At 37.4% G+C, this 27,449-nt stretch overlaps 1 protein-coding gene across 8 annotated transcripts in view; it reads right to left on the bottom strand.

Annotated features, from left to right (window-relative positions):
- LOC106129156 (protein turtle) overlaps positions 1–27,449 on the bottom strand; it is a 75,178-nt gene that overhangs the window by 24,514 nt on the left and 23,215 nt on the right. For 6 of the 8 annotated variants that reach the window (XR_009657134.1, XM_060947666.1, XM_060947665.1 and 3 more), the window contains exons 1-2: positions 14,741–14,877; positions 8,669–8,708 (exon numbers count right to left, since the gene is read on the bottom strand). The gene's annotated coding sequence lies outside the window, so the exon portion shown is untranslated. Of the gene's footprint in view, positions 1–8,668; positions 8,709–14,740; positions 14,878–27,449 lie in introns of those variants that run through there. The other 2 variants (XM_060947668.1, XM_060947667.1) reach the window with 1 other exon arrangement.

Below are 27,449 nucleotides of genomic sequence, written 5' to 3'. Positions count from 1 at the left end.
TATATTTTTACATTTCAAGGTCAACACTTTTTTCCATTATGGAACGACACCAGCTGCCAACAACTTTACCGCGCATGTACACTGTACAGTCATCTGCAAATTAACTTGACTTCGTATTTTTTTGGATTGTATGACAAGATTTGGATTACTTATTTAGACCTTTTTGTATTGCTGCAACTCACACCCTAATTAATTTGTATTCCATATGAAATTCCCTTTCTTGACTCCCTACAAAATCCACTTAAGTGTCCCTTAAGTGCTGTATTACTCACCCCCTATTCTAGGGGAGGCTGACGATACACGCCCAAGTAAAAATCGGGACAGTTTCCCTGCAAAGGAGCTTTCGCCTTTTACGTCTTCCATGGGAAAGGGATGGACTGGTGCTATTCTTTTTTGTGTTGGTGCCGGGTACCACACGGCTTTACACAGACACAGCTAACAGTCTCGCAAAGACTGTAAGGCCACTTTGAACTGTATGGCTCAATGAGGCCTGTCTCTTTTTGAAGCTCATTTCTAAGCTTCAAACAGTGACAGGTCCGTCGTCTAAAAGAAAACTCCCGTGTAATCTCAATTCTAAGCTTCAAACAGTGACAGGTCCGTCGTCTAAAAGAAGAATCCCGTGTAATAGAGCTTACAAATTAAACTAAATAAAAGTTTGTAGAGTGGATTTCTCTGCAGTCGACTGTACTAAGGTGCGGGCTTCGGTAAGTATAACCACAGTTATTATCGATTTCAGTTAGGGTGTAAGTCTGGGCTTGTGTTTAATAAAATATGAAATTGTATCAGTGCTCGTAGTAACATCTCATGTATATTTTTGGCGTTTCATGTATTTTGAAAAAGCCTTTTATTTCATTTTTAGTCAGCCGTGCCGCGTGGTTCTCGGCACCAATAGAAAAAAGAATAGGACCACTCCATCTCTTTCTTGGTCTGAGAATCGGCCAACATCTATTTTTCATACCCCTTAGTGATAAGGGTTGTCCACCCTTAACATTTTTTTAACTAGAAATTTCTTTAAAAATTATTTATATGGCAAAACAACGTTTGCCGGAACAGCTAGTAAGACTATAAAGTGTATTTTTAAGCAGAATAAATTATGACGAAGTTTTTTTATAATCGTATGTTAGCGTGCCGTGTGGTTTCCGGCACTCATACAAAAAAAGAATGGGACCACTCCATCTCTTTCCCATGGATGTCGTAAAAGGCGACTAAGGGATAGGCTCACAAACTTGGGATTCTTTTTTAGGCGATAGGTTAGCAATCTGTCACTATTTGAATCTCAATTATATCATTAAGCAAAATAGCTTAACGTGGCCATTCAGTCTTTTCAAGACTGTCGGCTCTGTCTACCCCGCAAGGGATATAGACGTGACCATATGTATGTATGTATGTTAGCGAATCGAAGATGTAAGTGCTGAAATTTTGTACGTATTAAATACATATATTCAACAATATGCATAATGAATATGAGCTTCAATATAATGTATGCAAATGTATAAATGCTGAAATTATGTAAATTTTAATACCCTATATTTCACTAGCACATGTAAGGCTATATCTTAATTGATGATACCCCATACGCTTTAAAATAATTATAACCTCTTTGATGCCTTTTACCGCGGCTCAATAAATAATATGAAAATACGAGACGTTCTTTTGATAAATTTCGTCGAAAATTGATTAAGACTAGCTGTGCCCGCGACTTCGTCCGCGTGGAATACTTATTTATCATTGAATTGAATCAATCTTAATTCAATTGAATCAAGGATGAATAATTTCCCCCGTTTTTTTTCACATTTTCCATCATTTCTTCGCTCCTAATAGTTGCAGCGTGATGTTAAATAGCTTAAAGCCTTCCTCGATAATTATCGATTAAAAAATATAATTTTTCAATTTGAACCAGTAGTTCCTGAGATTAACGCGTACAAACAAACTCTTCAGCTTTATAATATTAGTATAGATAAAAAAAAATTATGAACAAAGCAAATTATGTAAGTAACTTTCGTCCGCGGCTTCTTTCGCGTGGAAATTACCATGTCCGCTCTGTATGTTACACAATTTTTATGTATGCTAACATGAATAATCGGATCAGTTTATTCGTTTCGACGTGAAAGACAGTAAAAGACACACACTTTCATATTTATTTTATTAGTATTATGGATTATGAAGCTAAGAGTTTTTTTTTTAAATGGTTTGATCTTCTTCATCCTACTTCCTCCTGGCTTTAGTCCCGGTTGCATCCTCACCACTCTGGAGAGGAACCTGGGGTGAGCACATATGGATCCTGGATTGAGTGAGTCAGGTTTTTACACCAAGCGATTCCCGTCTGAGCCCCGAAACCTTTGCAGGAGAACCTAACCCGTATTGGATCGATCATTACACACATTCAGTTGCCTGAATGTGCAGGTTTCCTCAGGATGTTTTCCTTCACCGTAAGAGCCGCGGTTAGTTATGAAACTAGTTATGAAAATAGTCATTGGTACACAAGACTGTTGGCTCTGTCTTCACCGCAAGGTATATAGACGTAATCATATGTAGGTATGCATTCGCCAATCGAAAAAGTCGGGGCGGGTCGCTAGTATATTATATTTTGAGTACCTGATTAAATATTATAATATTTTGAATCTCCCTTAGGATTTGAGCACTCCACGGAAAAGAGCTATTTGCTCTAAGTATTTCAAAGCACGAATTATAATTATATTTTTAATGCCGCAATCATTTACCGAAACGTTACACAGTTACCACAGCAGAACTGACACAAATGGAAAATTTCCACGGCAACGCAGTCACGGGTAACAAGCCATCATAGGCGTCAGCGACCGGCTAATATCGATCGTACCTTGTCGCGCGGGAATGCGATATCGGGTTCGCTAGAGCACAGGCTGCAGGGCTTCGAGATAGGTGGGTGTGGGGCCTCGTCATCTGTGGAGGGCGGTCATGGGCCCGCGGGAGACGCGTCCGACGCGGCCGACAGCGGACTGGACACTGCCCGCCGTCGGCGCTATTGATTGGTGCGCGCGCAACCCTTTGTAGCGCTAGCCTGGATGCCGCGACGGGAGATTCGGTGTTGCCATGTTTAAATTGTAGATGAGCAATTTTTTTTAACAGTTTTGATAGAATAATGTACAGATTTTCAACTTTCCTATCTAAGATCACATTAAAAATTAGTACGCCGAGCTTTGTCCTGGAAGGTGGGGATGTAAGCGATGTTAAGAAGGGAAAAGAATTTACCTAAAACACGCTCATTCCAAGAATTATTCACGGAATAAGCGCCTTAAAGTTATTCTCATCAATTAAATCACTAAAAATGGACCCCATTGAAAAACTTTTTTTACAGACAGTTTTTTGAAAGCTGATCTATAGTTTTACTCTACATTGGGGGTTGGCAACACTTGGCGAAAACATTGCAAAGAAGCAGCGGAGTCAAATCGGGTGTTGTCGATAGTGTTCGGGCTGGGGTTATCGGAGAATGGTCCCGAGCTCACGCGTCGCTGCCTCACTCATGAATTCCGCCTCATGTACACATCTATATTTACCTAATCCAGGGTCCAGAGATAAGGATTTAAGAAGAATAATTTTCTTTAATCACTCTAATAATAAAGAATTTGATATAATAAACACCCAAAAAAAATTATTTCCATCATGGAAGTCACAAAAATGGACCACAACGAAAAACACAGATCACAGACAAAATTTTTACAAGCTGTTCTACAATTTACTCTACATCGATGTTGGCAACACTACAGAAGTTCAAAGAAGGTTGAAAAGACATTGGAAAGAGACAGCGGCTTCAAATCGGGGGCGCTCGGTAATGTTCGGGCTAGGGTTGTCGGTGAATGGTCCCGGGCTCACGTGCCGTTTGCTCGCTCGTGACCTCCGTCTCATGCACACGTCGATATTCGGCGCCCCGTAATAGCCGTCATCCAGGAATTCTATGTTTGCACGGCTATTTTTAAATTGGGAATGCACGCGTTCCAATTGCGAAATTCGAATGCAGTTTTTCATCTCTGATTTTTTGATTAAATACTTTTTTATTAAATTGACGAGCTAACGAAACGTCCTCACAGTGGCTGTTTCATTATTTTATTCATTTATTCGATTATAGCAGACGTTAATGACAGAGCCAAACATATTCAGATAGCCGGCCTTAAATGAACTGGCAAGAGGCAAGGCAAAATAATATTTTAATTATTAATTTAGTCTTAAATATTTTAATTTTTAAAACGAGCCTTAAACGAGCATTTTTACACAAAATATAAGTACCTACAGATTGAACACCGTATTAACTAGACAGCAAACATGAAAGCTCCTCGACGAAGCTACGCGGTGTCGTAGCGTCGTAGAGAGCGTAGCACTCGTAGCCGTCTCGTAGCGCCTCGTAGCTCTTGTTATGAGTGTTTATTATGAGACTTTCGGAGTATTGTTCAAAGTGAAATATTCTTTATGTTTTTGAAGATATAGAGATACTGGAGTATATTAGTTTGATTGCCAACCGACGCTTTGATGGCGAAAGAAAATATCGTGAGGAAATTTTCATTTTCACGGAACTGGATAATTATAATTAAGTTGGTATCTTTAACCAGCGCGTGAATTTAGCGCCACGCGCGAATTAAGATGATTTATAAGTGCCACCATTTCTATAAAATTTTGTATAAACTCTAAGACCAACACGCGCGAATTTAGCGCCACTTACAAAGTGATACAGGGTTTTCGCAAATCCCCCGGGAGCTATATTTTTTAACGGGATGAAAAGTGCCATGTATCCTTCTCCGAAAGTCTTTAAAAGACTGAAAGGCCACGTTCAGTTGTATGCATTTATGATGAAATTGAGATTCAAATAGTGAAAGGTAACTCAAAGCCTGTCGCCTAAGAATCTCAAATTTAAAATCCTACAATACAGCTGAGCGTGGCCTATAATTCTTTTTTTATTTATTTATTTATATGCTGAGCGTGGCCTATAATTCTTTTTTTATTTATTTATGCACGTAAAATGTACAACAGGTGGACTTAATGCCACAAGGCATTCTCTGCAAGTCGGACCTTTGGACCAAACTGAGATGGATGTACATCCTTTTTCTGGCCCATAAAAATGGGATATAGGCGTGATTATATTTATGAATGCATTCATGTTATCAATAGGTACATTATTTTAGGAAGTATAATTGCAAAGTTAGTTATTCCTACAGAAGATAGAAGGAGAAAAGAGGAGAGAAAAAATCAAATTTAAAATACTATATTATGAAATATATTTTGACGGCCTCTGTGGCGCAGCGGTAGTGCGCTTGTCTGTGACACCGGAGGACCCGGGTTCGAATCCCGGCCAGGGCATGATGAGAAAAGAACTTTCTCTGATTGGCCTGGGTCTTGGATGTTTATCTATATAAGTATTTATTATAAAATATAGTTTGTTGAGTTAGTATCTCGTAACACAAGTCTCGAACTTACTTCGAGGCTAACTCAATCTGTGTAATTTGTCCTGTATATATATATATATGAAAATAAAATGAAAAATATTTGACAATAAAAAATCATAATGCCAAACAGTCTCTTCAAGACTCTTGGCTCTGTTTACCCCGCAAGGAATATAGACGTGACTATATGTACTTAAAAATAATTTCTGACATTTTTTTCTAACTAAACAAAACCATGGCAACCGTTGCTATGGAGTATAAAGAAGGTTGCCTACATCATAATTAAACAGTATAAATCTCTCTCTTCAAAACATCTTTGAGCATTCCCCGTTAGAATAGAATAGATTTACTTTCAAAATTGGATACAAGGTATCACTTATTGACGTCACACAATTTAAATCTAATTATAACTACTACCGCTTCCAAAGCGCGTGTGTAGTAGAAGCGGCGGAACAAACTACACTGCAGCATTTTCAACGGAAGTCAATTTACAAATATAGATACTCTAACATCTAAATCGTGGACGAATGCACATTGTCTACATTAAAAAAACATGAATGAATATAGAACTAATTATGTCAATACGAACGTTTCCCTCTCCACCATAGTGCTTCCGGGCCTGGGTTCGCTTTGCTATATTTATCTTTTTATATAGAAAAAAGATAATGTAAGCTTTTAACATTTAAAGTGTGTGTGTCTAGCTTAAGACATTTAATGTCCTATCCAAATAATACAACATACATACAAATAGTCAACGTCTATATCCCTTGCGGGGTAGACAGAGCTAACAGTCTTGAAAAGACTGATACGCCACGTTCGTCTGTTTGGCTTAATGATAGAATTGAGATTCAAATAGTGAAAGGTTGCTAACCCATCGCCTAAAAAGAATCCCAAGTTCGTAAGCCTATCCCTTAGTCGCCTTTTACGACATCCATGGGAAAGAGATGGAGTGGTCTTATTCTTTTTTGTATTGGTGCCGGGAACCACACGCTTGCTTTATTTATCTTTTTATAAAGAGAAAAGATTATGTAAGCTTTAAATGTACTATCCAAATAATACAACGTTAATACAAATAGTCACGTTTATATCCCTTGCGGGTAGACAGAGCCAACAGTCTTGAAAAGACTGATACGCCACGTTCGTCTGTTTGGCTCAATGATAGAATTGAGATTCAAACAGTGATAAGTTTCTAGCCCGTCGCTTAAGAAGAATCTCAAGGTCAAAAGCCAATCCCTTAGTCGCCATATCCATGAGAAAGAGATGGAGTGTGGTCCTATTCTTTTTCTATTTGTGCCGGGAACCACACGGCTTCAATCAAATAATATCCGAGTAATTGAACCTGAAACCTTGTGACCTACAAATGTGCCACTAGATATCAGTGGCTAAAATTGTGTGATACTTTTCTGTATATATACCAAACCTATTTCGCAATGAAATGAGTGATGGAAATGCGGAAAGGGGGGACTAAATAATGACTTACTTACGAAAAATACTGCGTTTTCCCCGTTTATTTTATGAAACTTTCATAATATCCGTACCGCCTCATTTGTAGGCAATCTAACGATGACGACTATTTTTTGGAATTCACTATTAACACGTATCTTAATTCATGCATTAGTATTACACGCGGCTTCACACGCGTTCCGCCAATCGGCGACGTTCTAGCAAAGGATCAGATAGGCGAGTTTCACTCGATCAAACGCGTCGAGCATAAAACGCGAAATTGTTTATGATTTGATCAGCGCCATCTACTGGTAACGCGATGGCACTAATGCAATTCGATACAAATTCGTGATTACTTGCTCGATGCGTGTGATCGAGTAAAACTCGCACTAACCCCTCAGGTTAAGAGTACCCGAAACCGAGGAGCTTTCATGAAAAGTCTTATAAATGTGGATGAAACAAAAGAAGTATGCAGGGATTGTGGAAATATGTAGTATATGACTACATATTTCCACGATCTCCACGACTCCGGGAAAGAGTCGTGATTTTATGTATGTACATATATGTACCTATATGTATTTATATGGACGTCCTGGTAAAGGGTCAGGTCAAAAGTACCCGAAACCGCGAGCAGAGAAGCTTGCATGAAGAGAGTTATGAATGTGGATGAAGCGAAGGAAATATGCAGAGATCGTGGCAAGTGGAAAGAGGTAGTCTCTGCCTACCCCTCCGGGAAAGAGGCGTGATTTTATGTAGGTATATGTATGTATGTTAGCACGCAGTCAAATCGGTCGAATATTTTTACAAATTGCTCTTGGAAACGGAGTCGCAGGTAACAAAAAGTACATTCATTTAATAACGAGATGGACTATGGATCATATTTGTACATAACCCAGATACCTTCAAAATCATATTGAACGAAATAAAACGGCGTACAATGTAAGTCTTGCCGTGCCAAATTCTTACATACATATAGTCACGTCTATATCCCTTGCGGAGTAGCCAAAGCCAATGTCTTGTCTTGAAAAGACTGATTAGCTACGCTCAGCTGTTTGGCTTAATGTTAGAATTGAGATTTAAATAGTGACAGGTTGCTAGCCCGTCGCCTAAGAAGAATCTCACGATTAAAAGCCTATCCCTTAGTCGCCTCTTACTACCTCTTACTACTCTTATCGGATACTTCACATCGCTTAATAAATGTCAAATCTTTTGGTTTCACAACATTGGTCGACGTCAAATTAATTACTTGAAACTAAGTTTACTGCCGCTTCCAAGTCGTCAGTGCAGAAGAAGCGGTAACAAACTGCACTGCAGCATTTTCTTCAACAACAATTCTTTTTTTCTATTGGTGCCGGGAACCACACGGTATTTGTACTTAAATAAACAAACGTATTGTATTATCTACGTCTCAAGTAGGTGGAGAGTGGAGAGGCAATTTATACACGCCATTCATTTCATTACACAGAGATAAGGGTCTTGTGAATATTTCTACTCAATTTGACACATTTATGTTTTACTCCTATCGAACCGTTCGCACGGATCTATTGAGTGCTGCCATCTATATTTATTTTTTGGATGGAATGAAAAATGTTAGGTCCTTTAACTATTTTAATCCCGGACCAAAATTTGGAGGAGGAGGAGCTTTTGATTCTGGTTATTTATTCATTTATACATATAATTACGTTTATGTCCCTTGCGGGGTAGACGGAGCCAACAGTCTTGAAAAGACTGATCGGCCATGTTCAGCTATTTGGCTTAATGATAGAATTGAGATTCAAATAGTGACAGGACATCAAAATACACATTATTATACTCACCAATACACTCAGCATCCGAGCAGCAATAGTCGTTTCAATTCTGCAACAAGACAAACAAATCTTATTAATTATTTCCTCTCCAACTTTCTTATCATCATTTTGACCCACAAACAAGATCTGCCCTTTGGTGGCGGTCGAGCGGAATCATCGCTCTTGCTACACAAATAGACGGGTATCGAGAAAATTAAAACTACATAGACAACCCATTTTTAGTCTATTACCTAGCGTTTTAAATTTTTTCGAATCCCTATTTTTCTTGTTTTAATATAGGAAGCACGATTTTTTGCAATAGATAATGCTTAATGATAGAATTGAGATTCAAATAGTGACAGTTTGCTAGCCCATCGCCTAAAAAAGAATCCAAAGTTTGTAAGCCTATCCCTTAGTCGCCTTAACGACATCCATGGAAAAGAGAAGGAGTGGTCCTATTCTTTTTTGTATTGGTGCCGGGAACCACACGGCACATCTATATCTATCTGTAACAAGTTTATTTCACAAATGTCATGAAAATAGTTTAGGTTATTCGTTAAAACAAAAACACAAATCTCTCTCTGTAATACTGCCTTTAGCATGAAGAAGATGAAGGAGTTTATGCTGTCAATCAAATTTGATAAGCCGCCAGCACGAGCCAAAGGAATCGCTGGGACGCGCGACATTCGTGAGCGGAATCAATTTTTTTTTTTTGCCAGCCATTCCTGTGGCAAGGTTGAATGTTAACTTTTTTGAATTCCTTCACACTTATTTCGAATTCTTAGGCAAGTATTTTGATTTTGTATTGTGACCATGATACATTCCTTTTGCCTTTATGCTTTTTTGCATTTTGAAAATGCTTAAAACTTGCGCTGCACACTTTGATACATGCAGGCAAAATTTATTTCCATTTTATCTACTACAGCAGAATAGAATAGATATATAGATTTATTTTCAAAATTACTTATTGACGTCACATCACTTAAATCTAATTATAACTACAACCGCTTCTAAAGCGCAGGTGTAGAAGAAGCGGCGGAACAAACTACACTGCAGCATTTTCATCGGACGTCAATTTACAAATATAGATCTCTTAAATCTAAATCACGGACGAATGCACATTGTCTACATTAAAAAAACATGAATAAATGAATGAATGCTTTTTAGCATTTTGAAAATGCTTAAAATTTGCATTGCACACTTTAATATAGAACATTTAGGCAAATTTATTTAATTAATTTTATCTATTGCAGCAACAGCATAAACAACATTAAAATAAAGTATGGATGGTATATTTTTTTATATTTTATGTGCTTCTTACGTACGTATTGTGCTTTCTGACGTGCCAAGGAGTAATCAATCATGAGGCCATACAGTTGGACGTGACCTTTCAGTCTTTTTGGGTCTCTATGTCCGAGATAGCTGGCTCTGTTTATCCCGTAAGGGAGACGTGATTTTATGTTGCGGGGTAGACAAATCTATGAGACCAAAATGTCCACTCCTAAAAGCCAATATAGAAAAGACTGAAAGCCACCTTCACCTGTAAGCTTTAATGATGGAATTGAGATTGAAACAGTAACAAATTAGCCCATCGCCTACAAGAAAAATCCAAGCTTATTTAGCATCTCCCTTAATCGCCTTTAACGACATTAATGAGAAAGATACGGAACCGTCTTATTCCAAAGTGCCTTAACCAAACGGCTATGTACCTACTGAATGCTTCTTCACTGAAGCGGCTTGACAGTGCCAAAATGCCGGCCAAGAACAAGTCATCAGTCACACCGTGGACTGCGGCTGCGACGGAGATCAATCATCGCCAACTCCGCTCCGACCGCTCGCAGATGTCACTCCCCTCCACCCACAAACCCCTAATATGTTTTTAATTCAAGAAGTTTATGTTGTGTAATGCTTGATGTAAGTTTTTTGGGTGTTTAAGTGTTCAGATACTATTCCAAAAAAGAAGGAGTTACAATGCCGTGTGGTTTTCGATACTTTAGAATAGAACCGCACCAGAGCTTCTATGGATGTCGTAAAAAGCGACTAAGGGAAAGGCTTATAAATTTGGGATTCTGTTAGGCGATGGGGTAGCAACCTGTCACTATTTGAACCTCAATTCCATCATGAAGTCATACCGCTGAACGTGGTCATTCAGTCTTTTCGAGACTGTTGGCTCTGTCTACACAGTAAGGGATATAGACGTGACTATATGTATGTATTAATGTATTATGTATAACCTATTATATATGTTATACTATACCTATATTTTTGTAAGGGCTACCTTACAATCATACAGTCGAAACTATAAATATATCTTCATAATATTAGTATAGATTACTTGCATAGCATATTCTTTCAATAAACAAAATGTATCATAATCTTGTATGTATATGAATAAAATATTCCATTCATTCGTTTCCCATTAATACGATCATACATTTTTTGATGTCAAACACAAAAAAAGGTAATACATGACACCGCAAAAAAACTCCAAAACGTTCTGCCAAAACAAAGGTATCTGTCCATTGGGCCGCTAAAGGGCTACACGCACGTAATCAACGCTACTGGTTTTTATCAGAGGGTATACTTAACGTGACCATTTTTTTTTTGCGTCAGAGCGTTACGCTTTCGAAATTTTGTATACGAGTATAAGTAAATAAAAAATATACTATATACTTAATAATTATATAAGTTAATTTTAAAAACTATACATATAATAAAACTGTAAAAATATTTTGTCTGTACATTTAGTATTTTTGACTGACTGTTCTCGTCAGCGAGATTTGATTGCAATGTTGATATAAAATAAGTATAAAAATTTGGTTGTTTGCAAAAGCGGGACATTTTTGCTCTCGCTGGGGACAACGGGACAGACAGCCTGAAAGCGGGACAATCCCGCCGAAAGCGGGACGTATGGTCACTTTAGGTATACTCCCTGATAGTTACTACGAATTGTAAACGATCTTCGGACGAAGCACTATTCTCTTCGCGATACTCTCTGTTGTTAATTATCGCGAAGAAATTGACGCGCTTAGCCAATAGCAGCCAAGAATCTAAATGTATGTTTGCCCGTTGACATACATACATACATATATTCAGACAGGGGTAGACAGAACCAACAGTCTTGAAAAAACTTATAGGTCATGTTCAGCTATTTGGCTTAATGATAGAATTGAGATTCAAATAGTGACAGATTGTAAGCCCATCGCCAAAAAGAGGAATTCCAATTATATAAGTCTATCCCTTAGTCGCCTTTTACGACATACGTGGGAAGGAGATAAACTGAGTCTATTATTTTTCTAGTTCTATTGGTGCTGGGAACCGCACGATACTAAAATAAGACAGAAAAAATAAAGCAGAAAATATAAGCAGAGTAACTTATAACCTTTTATTCCAGCGAAAATATTTTAATTATTTCGGAATATAAATTAATATGCTGAAATATATATTTCCTATACCAATGTATAAGCAAATTTGGTTAGAGCAATTAAAAAAAAACCTTAAAAACGAAAAAAATAAAAATAAAATAAAAACTACACAATTCAAACGCAAATAACGACATTTCAAGGTGGCTTTATTGCCATAGCGAAGTTTGCATTTAATAAGGCCCTTGAGAGGTGAGGAAGGTAATTTAAATCTCCCCTCCCCCGCTCCAGGATTTATCCGTAACGTCATTTTACTCCTGGAAACGTGAAAACGTTACTCTGAATTACATTTATTTATTCCGAGCGGTATCTGCCTTGATTTATTCCCTTTAAGTGGTACTTAGTATTTCCACGACGGTGGAAAATTTAAGACCATTTTTTAGGGTTCCCGTAACGTTGTTGAGAAAATGGAACCCTTTGTGTGTCTTGGTCAATAATTCCAAATTATAAGTAGGTCTGCTTGCATGAAGAGAGTTATGAATGTGGATGAAGCGATAGAAGTGTGCAGGGATCGTGGCAAATGGAAAGATGTGGTCTCTGTTTACCCCTCCGGGATAAAAAGACGTGATTTATGATGTATGTGTATGTATATGTGTAAATAAATTATGTAAAAGAGAACATTGACTGACACGACGCACAACCCAAAACGCTGGGTCATACTGACGGCGAATTACTCAAAAGCGAGTCATTCTGTTGATCATCAGTCTATACATACATACATACATATGGTCACGCCTATATCCTTTGTGGGGTAGACAAAGCCGAAAAACAGTCTTGAAAGGACTGATAGACCACGTTCAGCTATTTTGGCTTAATTATAGAATTGAGATTCGAATAGTGACAGCTTGCTGGCCCATCGCCAAAAAATGTATTCCAAGTTTGTAAGCATATCCCTTAGTCGTCTTTTACGCCATCCATGCGAAGGAGATGGAGTGGTCCTATTCTTTTTTGTATTGGTGCCATGTGGTCTAGGGGTGTGCCGTGCCGTTTAGTTCCCGGCACCAATATAAAAAGAATAGGGTCACTCCATTTCAATTCCCATGGATGTCGTAGTAGGCGACTAAAGAATAGACTTATAAACTTGGGATTTTTATTTTAGGCGATGGGCTAGCAACCTGTCACTATTTGAATCACAATTCTATCGTAATGCCGAACAGCTGAACGTGGCATTTCAGTCTCTTCAAGACTGTTGACTCTGTCTATCCCGCAAGGGATATAGACGTGACTTTATGAATGAATGAATGGTCTCGTGGTGCACCAAGAAAGGATTTTCCAGAATTCACACAGAAGGGAAAAAGTGCAGACAAAGTCGAGGACGTATTTCTATTAAATTATTTTAACATTTTAAAAATAGTAATTTATTGTCATGTGTTGGCAACACTGATTTGGCTTTTGACGTTGAGTTAGCCGCGTTTTTCGGTGTCATTGAAAAAAAGGGGAATTCGAGCTACAAGAAGTATAAAGATGTATTATTGTAATTTATTAAAGAAGAACTGATAAAGGAATTCTGATTGTATCATTTAGTAAGTTAACAATTCAGAAGTTGGATTCGAACTATTTCAAAAGTGTCCCAACGATCAATTGACATAAAAAATCATATCATTTAAAGATGGAATTACAGAAAAACGTTGGCCATATGCAATTTCAACCACGAAACCTTAAAAAGAGGGTACAAACTGTTATTTCGTGTCACCACAACGGAAGCCATACATAGATGTACGAAACAGTATAACGACGTAGAAGGTGACTCGAGACCGGCGACCGCAACTTGCGCCCCATCCTGTGCATCCAGGACTCAATTATAATTAACCAGGAAACCATGCGACATCCGGTTGCTTTTGAAAATAATATTAGTGAGACACGTGTGCGAGTTGAAAATGGTACTCAATTGTTTTAAAGGTAAGTGTAATAGCGAGTCATAAGAGGATGTCTTAAATTCATAATAAGTAAGTACTGTTGGCTCTGTCTACCCCGCAAGGGATATAGACGTCATTTTATGTATGTTGTGCCATATGGTTTTTAATATTGCCACTCCATTATTTTTCATCTTTCCCATTGATGTCGTAAAAGGCGACCAAGGGATAGGCCTATAAACTTGAGATTCCACTTGTAGGCGATGGGCTAGCAACCTATTTGAATCTCAATTCCATCATCAGCAATACAGCTGAACGTGGCCTTTCAGTCTTTGCGAGACTGTTGGCTCCGACTTTCTCGCAAGGGATATAAACGTAACTGTATGTTTGTATGTATGTTTGATTTAAAACAAAGTGACTTAATTATTTATACTTTTACATTTTAGATTGTAAATGATTCTGAATTTTTTTGCCTATCATAACGTAAATTTAACTGATTCAAAAACATGTTGGAAAATCCTTAAATATAATAAAATAAATTTTATCAATATTGTCAGCCACAATGTAGTTTACAAGCATATAAAATATTTTTTGATGAAATCTACTAAAGATTCTATTGTCGTTAGCATGCCAACTTGAACATACCATCTCTATATAAATAAATCTATGTCAAATGAAATAAAATAATCATGATTAAAAATATTTTTATTTTTATTATTAGTGCTTATTAACGCTTAATGTTCCAAAGCTTTTTAAATAGGAAAATAAATATAAAACCTTAACATGCAGGCGAGAAATTACATGAGTTATTAAAAAATGAAACTTACTTATTGTAGGTTGAAAAATTTCACGTGAAAATAATATTTACTTAATTTATGAAGGTAGGTAAACTAGTTTTATTCTTAATTCTAGAGCGGTCAAACTTCAACGTCTTCTCACTATATTTTCACTGACTTGAATAATGATTTGCGCAGTATTTATTTACGCATGTTTATGCTCTCACATTATATACATGAACTAGCTGTGCCCGCGACTTCGTAGAACAGTTATTTTGGGAATAGTTATTTTACGCGGAATTGGCTGATTACCAAAATAACTATTCTTCAATGATTTGAAGCCCTCAAGGATCAATAATTTTCCCCGTTTTTTTTTCTTCACATTTTCCATTATTTCTTCGCTCATAAAAGTTGCAGCGTGATGTTATATAGCCTAAAGCCTTCCTCGATAAATGGTCTATTCAACGCGAAAAGAATTTTTCAATTCAAACCAGTAGTTCCTGAGATTAGCGCGTCCAAACAAACAAACTGTTCAGCTTTATAATATGAGTATAGATTGCTTTATCACAGTGACCCTCAGCATGGTTAGCGAGAAAAAATATTATTTATTTTTGAACATCGATAAGTAATATCGCAGAAACCGTTAATTACCGTTAGTGACGCGTTGTTGTGATGTTGGTATACAAACAAGATTTAAAATAAATACATACATATAATCACGTACATATCATATCCCTTGCGGGGTAGACAGAACCAACAGTCTTGAAAAGACTGATAGGCCACGTTCAGCTGTTTGGCTTTATGATGGAATTGAGATTTACATAGTGACAGGTTGCTAGTCTGTCGCCTAAAAGAAGAATCCCAAGTTTATAAGCCTATCCCTTAGTCGCCTTTTACGACATCCATGGGAAAGAGATGCAGTGAGTTTCAAAAATGCTTAGCAGCTAATGACTTAAAATTTATAACTTTGAACGAAAATATTTCTCTTATTTCTCATATCTCTTTCTCTACATTCTTGGCAAATAACAAATCACTTGAATATACAATTTTGTACATCTAAGCAAAATCCCTGCGAATACATACATACATAAAATCACGCCTCTTTCCCGGAGGGGTAGGCAGAGACTACCTCTTTCCACTTGCCACGATCTCTGCATACTTCATTCGCTTCATTCACATTCATAACTCTCTTCATGCAAGCTCGGCGGTTTCGGGCACTCCTACTTCCTGCGAATAACGCAGTAATTATCCGCTCAGAACAATAACTAATATTTGACATTTAAATGAGGCACTTCAATTTGCCAATACTTTCGTCAAACAGGCGGTTATCGATTTTAGCACATTCAGTTGTTTCAGACTGGGTCAGTGTTGCCAACCCCAATATAGAGGTGGAGTAATACTGTAGATATTATTTTAAAAAAATGTACAAGTCACTATTGTAAACTGATACGTTTTTCGAAAAGACGGTGTCCATTCTTAGTAAAATTCTGTACGGAATTGTTTGTTTTTGTAATAACTTCATCGTTTTCGTCAAATTTTCATGGGCGAGAATGAATTTCGTTTAGATAAATGCACAATAATGAAAAAAAAAACTGTTAATTTCGGTGTCATGTCATAACAGAAAACCGAATTCTCATAGGAAAATCTGTAGATCTACAATTATAACTTAGGGGTTGGCTACACAGGACTGGGTAGCCGAGGGCGGCGACTGGGGAGAGGTTGGGGGGGGAAGTGGGGAGGGCAGTAAAACGGCAACCAGCGCTACATACGTGAATATTTGATGAGTGAATCTCGCCTGACTGCGGGGCTGTCGCGAGTCTCATGCATACGACGGTTCGCAATCAAAACATAATAACTATACTCGCTTTGCTAACTTCTCCGTTTATTAGGGAAGGTGTAAGTTAGTTCTTGTATTGGATAGAGTGGAGAAATAAATAAATATATACGGGACAAATTACACTGATTGATTTAGCCTCGAAGTAAGTTCGAGACTTGTGTTACGAGATACTAACTCAACGATACTATATTTTATAATAAATACTTGTATAGATAAACATCCAAGACCCCAGGCTAATCAGAAAAGTTCTTTTCTCATCATGCCCTGGCCGGGATTCGAACCCGGGAACTCCGGTGTCACAGACAAGCGTACTACCGCAGCGCCACAGAGGCCGTCAAAAAAAATGATTGAAAGAAAAATGGACGGAATCAATCAGATCACGGACAGCGGACTATTCCCTGGGTTTTGAACTAGCAACTATGAAAAAAAGGCTGTTTCCTATGTAAATAAACGTCCTTCACACGTTGTTTAGTATAATTCGAAATGAGTATTGGTTAAAACTCTATACTTCGTTTGCCAGATTGCAACTGGCCACTTACAAAAAAATAAAAAGAAAATTTTTGAGTTCACTTGGGATTCCATTAAGTTATACCATAAGACCGATTTGATGTTTAGCATAAGTATTACTTTTTTTTAAAGTGCATATTTAAAGTTCATATCAAAGTGCAGTTTCAGTTCATCAAGAGTTCATATAACTATTTTTCAATGAGTGCTTGAACACACGTTTTAAATACATTTATCACATCTTTATTCTGTATGAGGTAAACAGTCTTAAAATCACTGAAAGAACGTTCAGCTGGATAATAATGTATTTGAGATTCAATCAAACATTTTTACAAAATAATCCTTGTTGGTAATGTGAGCCAAATGTTATTTCTAAAGGATTAGAGTTTATTATTATTTTCTTAAAAAAAAACGTGGACAGAAAACAACTGTCCGAATATGAAACGGACACATTGGCTGATCTATTGGTGATTCTGCTGCTGCAGTGTAGTTTGTTCCGCCGCTTCTGCTATACATGCGCTTTGGAAGCGGCAGTAGTAATAATTAGATTTAAGTGATGTGACATCAATAAGTGATACCTTGTATTCAATTTTGAAAATAAATCTATTCACATCTCATACCACATTGATGAATACTCTAAACAACAAAAAATCCCGCATCACGCTACAAAACCAGCTTATAACTGAATCTAAATCTTTTTAAAGTTGTACAGTGAGGAATCCTTTGCTGTGTACAGTGCAGTCATTTTCAAGGGGTATTTTTCAATGACTGCTAGAATTTTATTCGAATCGTAGGAATTCAATTAAACTGCGAGATGGTTTCCGCTCGTACGCATCGGCTTCATACGAGTAGGAAGTCAAAGGCACACTGCACTAACGCTGGTGGCGTATCTACATATAAGTCAACAATTGAGTGCCGCCGTGCTAAAATGCAATTGACGCCCTTTAACTTTATTTTGTGCCGCCTGCCGTGTGGTTCCCGGCACCAATACTAAAAAGAATAGGACCACGCCATCTCTTTCCCATGAATGTCGTAAAAGTCGACTAAGGGATAGGCTTAAAAACTTGAATTTCCTTTTTAGGCGATTGTCACTATTTGAATATCAATTCTATCATTAAGCCAAATAGCTGAACGTGGCCATTCAGTCTTTTCAAGACTGTTGGCTCTGTCTACCCCGCAAGCGATATAGACGTGACCATATGTATGTATGTAACGTTATTTTTCATCTGTCTTTTCTTCAATACTAATCTTCACTCTATCATGCAGTCTCTGTTTAGAGGACCTGAAGCGGGTTGAGGGGATGTGTATGCAAAACAACCCAGAGTTTCTACGTGCTTCCAGAATTCGGACCCCACACGCTTGTAAGATAGTATTCACTCTATCATCTGTCTCTCATCTTGGCGTGTTCCCAGTTGCCCCCGCCTAGGGTAAGTTATCCTAAATTCATCATTAATTAATTAAAAATCTACACTAATATTATAAAAAGTAAGGTTGTATGTAAATTGGGGGTAATATGTAGAACTACTCAACTCGAAATATGCAGAATGAAGATTAATAAGCCGTAACTTAACGCGTTAAAAGCATGTCCCGAGTTCGAAATACGGCCAAGGAATGATGAGAAATGAACTTTTTCTAGTTGGCCTGGGTCTTGGATGTTTTTCTATGTTTATAAGTTTGTATTACAAAATAGTATGTATTGCAAAATACTTATTTATTTTTTACAAAGTAGTTCAGTTAGTATCTCGTAACACAAGACTCGAACTTACTTTGGGGGCTAACAATATGTGCAATTTTACCCGTACATTTTTATTTATTATTATCACGTCTTTATCCCTTGCGGAGCACACAGAGCAAACAGTCTCGTAAAGACTAATAGGCCACATTCATCTGATATTTATTTACTTATATAAAAAGTAAAATAATAAGGATTTTAAATGATAATTTCAAATACCTAGTGATTTGGACTATGTTAGTCAATCAATGAGTCAGTCACATTTAAATTTCAGGTTTTGGTTTAAATAATTTATTCTCATAAAAGATTACAAATAAATCTACTTACGTGAAAACAAATATTAAGAAAACTCGACGTAACAATATTAAAATCTAAAGGGGGCGCCTCAGATTTTTTGCCCTTACTGGCATCAGCACTAGCTACGCCACCGCGATGCAACGATAAAAACTTGCACACATCGGTTTCCGTGGGAATCGCACACGATTGTTCGGTGCGATAATGACATCCGTCTGTCTGTACGTCGCACCGTAGCGTAGGAACTTCACGGTTGAGTTTAGCTGCCGTTCCCCGTATTACGACACTGTAACACTATGTAAATTAATATAATCGAGAGTTTGTATTCCAACGGCTAAGTTAACAATTACTTTTTTCGAAGTTACGTACATTTGTTTGAATACCAACCGATACTCTTACGGTGAGGGAAAACATTGTAGCTAAACCTGTACATTCAGGCGAGTGGATGTGTAACTAAGATCTAATATGGGTAAGGTTCCCCCGCAAATAAGATGTAGGTTAACAGTCCATCCATCCATCTCCCGCCGCCGACGACACTCTAGACACTAACTAACATACATACATATGATCACGTCTATATCCCTAGCGGGGTAGACTGAGCCACCAGTCTTGAAAAGACTGATAGGACACGCTCAGCTGTTTGGCTTAGTGATAGAATTACACTAACTAACCTTATAAAAATATTGCAACTGCTGGCACTACACTGCCCGTATAAATTAATACGTAGACGATAAGACATACATACAGTAGGTACGTTTCGTACGTACATAAACAACAACGTATCTTGATCAAATTAAGGACGTCCTGGTAAAGGGTCAGGTCAAAAGTACCCGAAACCGCCGAGCTTGCATGAAGAGAGTTATGAATGTGGATGAAGCGTAGGAAGTATGCAGAGATCGTGGCAAGTGGAAAGAGGTAGTCTCTGCCTACCCCTTAGGGAAAGAGGCGTGATTTTATGTATGTATGTATAAACAACAAAAAAAAACACAGCATTTTTTTCTCTCGCCCGACTTTTCGTAGTGTCACTCTTTCAGCATTAGTTACAGTTTTTAAATATAAACTCGCCCCTAACAGATGATGTGCTGGCTGTCTTCCTTGCGCTGTGATGACGAATGTGAGTGACCTTCTTACAGACGCCTTGAACCAAACAGTTACGTACATACATACATATCATCACGTCTATATCCCTTACGGGGTAGACAGAGCCAACAGTCTTGAAAAGGCTGAAAGGCCACGTTCAGCTATTTGGCTTAATGATAGAATTGAGATTCAAATAGTGACAGGTTGCTAGCCTGTCGCCTAAAAAAGAATCCCAAGTTTGTAAGCCTATCCCTTAGTCGCCTTTTACGACATCCATGGGAAAGAGATTGAGCGGTCCTATTCTTTTTTATATTGGTGCCGGGAACCACACGGCACCAAACAGTTACGTAACGAGATTAAATAAATACATAATTAACATATAAATCATAAAAATACGTTATGTATGCCATGAAACACCGTTACCCATTGTTTGAGGAAACAAGATTTTATCCGATTGTGTGTAATGCTAAACTCTTGATGTAGATAAATAAAACTCACATATTAAAGTACGTAGATAATGTTTTAATTACTTTTAATACTTGAGGTTAAGGTAAGGCACATTCAAATAACTGATTATTGAGATATATTTATGATTCCTGTTCCTTATTGGATTATTTTTGGCAGGCCTATTAGACAGTCGGGACTGGCAAGTTTTTTAACTACATAACTCAGAAAAGAGATAAGGTTATGTTCGCAGTGGGATTTGAACCCAACTACCTTTAAAGGTACGCTCACGAGCATGACTACTCAAACCACTTTGCCACTGGATACTAAGAACGAATTTCACACGAAATAAATCGTTGATTTTAAGTCTTTTCAAGACTGTCGGCTGCCACAAGGGATATAGACGTTATCATATGTATGTAGTAATTATTAACTAGCAATTATACGGAGCTGCGCTCCCGTGGGATTTTCCAGAAAAAAAGCTATCATCAAACTAGGTCAGGCATCATGGCCGTGAAAGCGTAACCAGCCGACAAACTTTTGCATTTAAACTTAGTTTATTAGTTTGGAATGTAGAGGCATGGACATTGATTATATATTAGATAGATAGATAGATAATTCATTTATTTGATTTGCTACACACAATTTACAATGAACATACGGAATACAAATTAATTAGGGTGTGAGTTGCAGCAATACAAAAAGGTCACAACTCAACGACTTTATTGCTATAGAGCAATACGCTGATTTTCAGTTATGACCTAGGTGCTAGTACTATATTGTACCTACGACTAATTTTATTAATTTATTCGAAGGGCTTTCTTATTCGAATGCTATCGATACACGCCCTTTAGAAGGTCAAGGCCATGAATATATTATGAGTTATGTGAACAAATGTCCCATAAAAAACATGGCGTAGGCGTAATTTGATGGCGCGAATGAAAAGGGCGCGATTTCGACATGACATTAAATTAATCAGAATTTATATGTTAATGCATTGTCTGAATTAATTATGAGTAGAATAAAGTTGATGGAGTGTGAACAGCTTGTTTGTATGTTAGTTGCGTCATTAGGTCGGAGTGGGAAGGCTTAGACGTACGTATCTTGATCAAATTAAGGACGTCCTGGCAAAGGGTCAGGTCGAGAGTACCCGAAACCGCCGGGCTTGCATGAAGAGAGCTATGAGGATGAAGCGAAGGAAGTATGCAGAGACCGTGGCAAGTGGAAAGATGTAATCTCTTCCTACCCCTCCGGAAAAGAGGCGTGATTTTATGTATGTATGTTGCGTCATAATTTAAGATGATAATGTAGTAGGTATATTCACAGGTTTATGTGCGTGGGTTTGGGGGTAAAGAGTGAAGGATGCAAGCGGGGGCGGCCCTTAACAAACGCAATAACTGTATCGAGCCGTAGTTTAATCTTAATAATAAATTAATTAGTTTGTAATCATTTTTTTTCTTCCTTTTTTTATAAGTAGTTTTAGCTTACGTTTTAATTTGATTTAATTATAATATTTAAAATATTATAAAAGAGGTCACTGTTTGATTATGTGACATACTCGTATTATCGTACAGCTCAAACCGTTGGCTCCAGAGATTTAAATTTGGCATGTAGTTTTGCCTATAAAAAACAAAACAGAATATATACACTGCACTATAAGCACCTTATAATGTACTTCTTGTAATTGCTGTTACACTATCTGAAGCTCAATTCTATCATAAAGACAAGCAGCTGAACGTGGCCTTTCATCAGTAGAATGTATCTAATAAGTAACAGTAAAAAAAACCTACTGTTTGTTTTTAAGTAAGTTAATTTTGTATTTTGATTCCTCTCTTAGGCGATTTGTCACTATTTTAATCTCTATTCATACAGCTGAACATAGCCTTACAGTCTTGAAAAGACTATTGACTCCGTCTACCCCGTGCGAGTTAAAGACGTGAATGTATGGTCGTACAAAACTTCTGACAAATAGAGCACAATTACCACACTACGCCGCGCAATTTGTCCGTCCATCTTGTCCATCAGTTAAAGTTATATAAAGTTTCTACGAAGTTTTTATGCAATGCGCCGGAGCAGGTGTAAGTCGCTGTCAAAAAATCATCGGTTGCGTGACGTCATGTTCTTTATAAAGGTCATTAGTCGCCTTGACCCAGATTGATTTGTAATGATTATGTAAATACAAGCGGCCTACACTCACCATAAATGTAAGCTATTGAATTAGTGTTTAAAACTTACAACCTACATACATACATATGGTCACGTCTATATCCCTTGTGAGGAAGACAGAGCCAACAGGCTTGAAAAGACTGATAGGCCACGTTCGCTATTTGGATTAATGATAGAATTGAGATTCAAAAAGTGACAGCTTGCTAGCCCATCGCCTAGTAAAAGAATCCAGTTTTTAAGCCTATCCCTTAGTCGCCTTTCACGACATCCATGGGAAAGAGATGAAGTGGTCCTATTTTTTTTCTATTGGTGCCTGGAACCACACGGCACACTTACAACCTATGTTAAATTTATCTATTTAGATAAATGAACTTGTGATTTTGTGTAAAGTAAATAATTTACACCTGTTATTACTCGTATTTTTTCGTCTAGTCTTCTTTTTTTTATAATTTACTAATCCACCAAAATATATAAAAACACATTATAAAATATATATATAATAAGCATCTTTTTAATTGATAAAAATGTTTATACCTACACATATCAAGGACCAGAGGTGTAACTTATGAGACTCATAAGCCACTTATAGCACTTAAGTATGGAAATACTAGAGGCCGCCCGCGACTTCGTCCGCATGGACATATCACCCTATCAATCCCTCGAGAACTCCGGGATAAAAAGAAGCCTATATGTTATAATGGGTCTTCAGCTACCTACATACCACTTTTCATCGTAATCGGTTCAGTATTTTTTGCGTGAAACAGTAACAAACATCCATACTGACATACTCACAAACTTTCGTACTTATAATATTAGTAGGATATAATTAAGTATCTTTTTACTTTAACCAGAAAGGCTAAATATACTTAAATATAGTAAAAGTCACACGGGATAACTATCCCCTCCATGGCAATTAATCGTAGGCGGCTTCGTAGGCGCCCGCGCAGCCAGCCGGAACAGCCACAACAACGTAATATTCTCACATGTCTTCTCATTCAAAGAGGTTGGGATCAACGGACTTCTTAATAGGAAACATAATCTCAATGGACCGTCGAATCGACTGTTTTCATTGTGCATATGGTCACGTCTATATCCCTTGTGGGGTAGACAGAGCCAACAGTCTTGAAAATACTGATAGGCCACGCTCGAATTGAGATTCAAATAGTGACAGGTTGCTAGCCCATCGCCTAAGAAAAGAATCCCAAGTTTGTAAGCCTGTCCCTTAGTCGCCTTTTACGACATCCATAGGAAAGATATGGAGTGGTCCTATTCTTTTTTGTACTGGTGCCGGGAACCACGCGGCACATGTTTTCATTGTTATCGGAATAATATACATACATACAATAATCACGGCTTATCTACGGGGTAGACAAAGACAACAGTTACGCAAAGTCTGAAAGACTTAATGATGAAATTGTACCTACATACATACATACATAAAATCACGCCTCTTTCCCGGAGAGGTAGGCAGAGACTACCTCTTTCCACTTGCCACGATCTCTGCATATTTCCTTCGCTTCTTCCTGTAATTGTACCTACTTTATTAATATATCCCAAGTTTATTAGCCTATACCTTAGTCGCCTTTTATGTCATGGGAAAGAAATGGACGAATAGTGTGGTTCCCGGCATATTAGAAAAGGACTCGCATAAATCGCGAACTCGATCGCATAAATTATTTTGTCCTATTGTTCTTTTACATAACGGTTTGGCATAATAGATATAATTGATGTTTGGCATACGGGTAAATGTGGCATCTTAAACTAAGGCTAGGTTAGGTTTGTTATGCTTTTAATAGTTATGCGTAAAAAAATATGCGAAAGAACGTTATGCTTAAGAATCATTATGCCATACGGTACACATTATGACTAAATTTTTATGCTAACAGAAAGATAATTTTGTGCAATCTGTTAAATAACCATACGTATTTCGCATCATTTTTGTAGTGAAGCAAATATTGACAGATTAAGAGAATTCTGAAGTGAAACGTAAAGCAAATTAATTATGATTGTGTATCTCTTGTTGGTACGGAGGCTGCGACGAAGACCACGCAGCGTTCCGACCGGTCCCCGGTCGTTGAACCCTAGAGCTGCGCGCGCGCAACCCACCGCTATACTAACTAGGCTTTACTTGTAGTACTACGGGCACTATATTTATAGGTATAACCTGTGTAACCGTTTTCATCTGGTTTCCGGAACTTGAGAATAAGGGCGACTCTATTTTTATCCGGTAGATAAAGTTTAGACCTAAGAGTCTAGAATATCTTTTTCAGTTATCGCACCACCCGTACATCCATCTCAGTTTGGTCCAAAGGTTCGACTGGCAGAGAATGCCTTGTGGCACTTAGTCCACCTGTTGTACATTTAACGTGCATGACGTTTAAATAACTAAATAAAAGTACCCTTAACTGACGAACTTGGATGAAGAAAGTGACGGAAGTAAGCAGGAATCATGGCAAGTGGAAATATATCTAAATGCTTACGGGAAAGAAGCGTGGTTTTATTTTACATAATATGTTTGCTGTTTTGTATGTTTTCCTCTTATGGTGCAATAAAGAGTTTTATCTATCTATGTATAACGTAACAGGATCGCCCTAGTACACCATAAAAATCCAGAGTTAAGATGTGAGGTTTAAAGATTAAGTATTTAGAACATAACGACTAACACTGGATCTTATGATTCACGATAAATTAAGACCAGAGAGTTCACGATTAACCTTATCTCTTCAACTCACGCGAATAAAAAGTTTGTATATATTCTGTATGAACGAGAAATAAAAATAAATTTTTCCCAGACATCCTGTGTGCTGGGGCAAGAACCACTCGACCTGAAATGGTAAAACAAGTCGGTCATTATCATTACCTTGACAGTGACTGGAAAAAGTGGCTTATGACTTGCGAATCTCGTTTGCAAGCTGGCGTTAAGACTGCATAAAATGAAGTTACTAGTAGAGTGCCGATAGACTTAGTGTTATAGTACAAGGTGTCTCAAAAGAAAGTTCACATTTAAATCTTTTTTTAAAAGAAAAGTCTTAGCTTTATTGAATTTTTTTTTATTTTATATTGAAGTACACTGTTTGGGAATTTATTTTTTAAAAATAACATCGTCCAAATGTAAACCGATGCGCTCTCGGCATTCATTTAGTCGGGCACTAAAATTGCCTATGACAGCTCGGCAGGTAGTCTCCGTGATGGCTGCCATTTCATGACGGATATTTTCTTTTAATTGTGCCAGGGAAGTCGATTTATTAGCGTAAACTCTTGATGGTTTCTCCAGAGTTGACCCAGTCTCTTCAAACTTCTTAACCCATTTTGCAATGAGTCGAGTGCTAGGCGCATCATTTAAGTGACGAATATGTCGAATACTGCAGAATTTTCTACGCGCTACAGTCGCCGAATTACCGTTTTTGTAAAACTCACGTACGCACAACGCACGGTCCGCACCAGAGAAACGCTCCATAGCGGTTAAATTCCCAAGAGCCAGACTACCGACTGACATACCCCCCGCGCCCCTCAGAATAGTTGCTTTCGCGTAATAAAATAAGCAAATGTGAACTTACTTTTGAGACACCTTGTATTTAATACTTAGAAGTCTACACTTATTATTAAGCACGAGCTGTGCCCGTGACTTCGTCCGCGTGGAATAGTTATATTGGGCATCATTGAAGCTCTCAAGGATGAATAATTTCCATTATTTCTTCGCTCCTAATAGTTGCAGCATGATGTTATATAAGCCTAAGCCTTCCTCGATAAATGGTCTATTCAACACAAAAATAATTCTTTAATTCGAACCAGTAGTTCCTGAGATTAGTGCATTCAAACAAACAAACTCTTCAGCTTTATAATATAAGTAAAGATAAAGTTTAACTAAGGTAAGGTAATAAAGGTAGTTTAAGGTATTTTTTTAAACTACTTACATGCACAAATTCCAAAACTCTAGCGCATATCATATCACATAAATCTTCATTTCAAAAATACATTGTTCCAATTTTTATGGTTCCGAATGATACCTATTTGATGCCTATATCTATCACAAAAATATGCTAGGATCGTGGCAACTAGAAAGATGAAGTCTCTACGGGAAATAGGCGTAGCGTGATATAATGTAAATTTATAACCCTAGATATCAACCTAGGTACCAATGTTCCGTGAATTTCCTACAAGCGCATGCTACGTGCATAAATATGGAATTATTGGGGACGTACAAAATATCCAGGCTTTCTTGGCGAGTGGCCACATACTGCATAATAAATAGCACAGTAACACAGAAACACAGCACAGGTGTGCGAAGAGGTAAGCAAGCAGATGCAAATCATATGAAGTTTATTTATTTTCCTACACTAAAATGAGTGAACTTTTCCTTTGTGCAGTATTTTTTGCCAGAAAAGTAAAGACATGGTAAATTTTGTCCTTTATTTACTCTATATTAAAAGATTACATGTAGTTAATCAATAATAAATAATCTGTCAATTTCCCTAACTCATGATTTTTATTAACTAAATAGTAAGTAGTAAAGATAATTAATATTTCTTAAAAGGTAAAAAAAAATACTACAACATGCTCCTGTTCAAACAAAAAATCACCATTATCCCTGTTCCCGCGGGAATTTTGGAAGATCCTCTTTTAGTGCACCTTTATCCATACTAATATTATAAAGCTGAAGAGTTTGTTTTGTTTGTTTGTTTGTTTAAACGCGCTAATCTCAG

Source organism: Amyelois transitella, chromosome 14, assembly GCF_032362555.1.
Source record: "Amyelois transitella isolate CPQ chromosome 14, ilAmyTran1.1, whole genome shotgun sequence".
Classification (NCBI taxonomy): Eukaryota; Metazoa; Arthropoda; class Insecta; order Lepidoptera; family Pyralidae; genus Amyelois; species Amyelois transitella.
The sequence above is the reverse complement of the archived record's forward strand: the minus strand, read 5'-3'. Positions and strand labels throughout refer to the sequence as shown.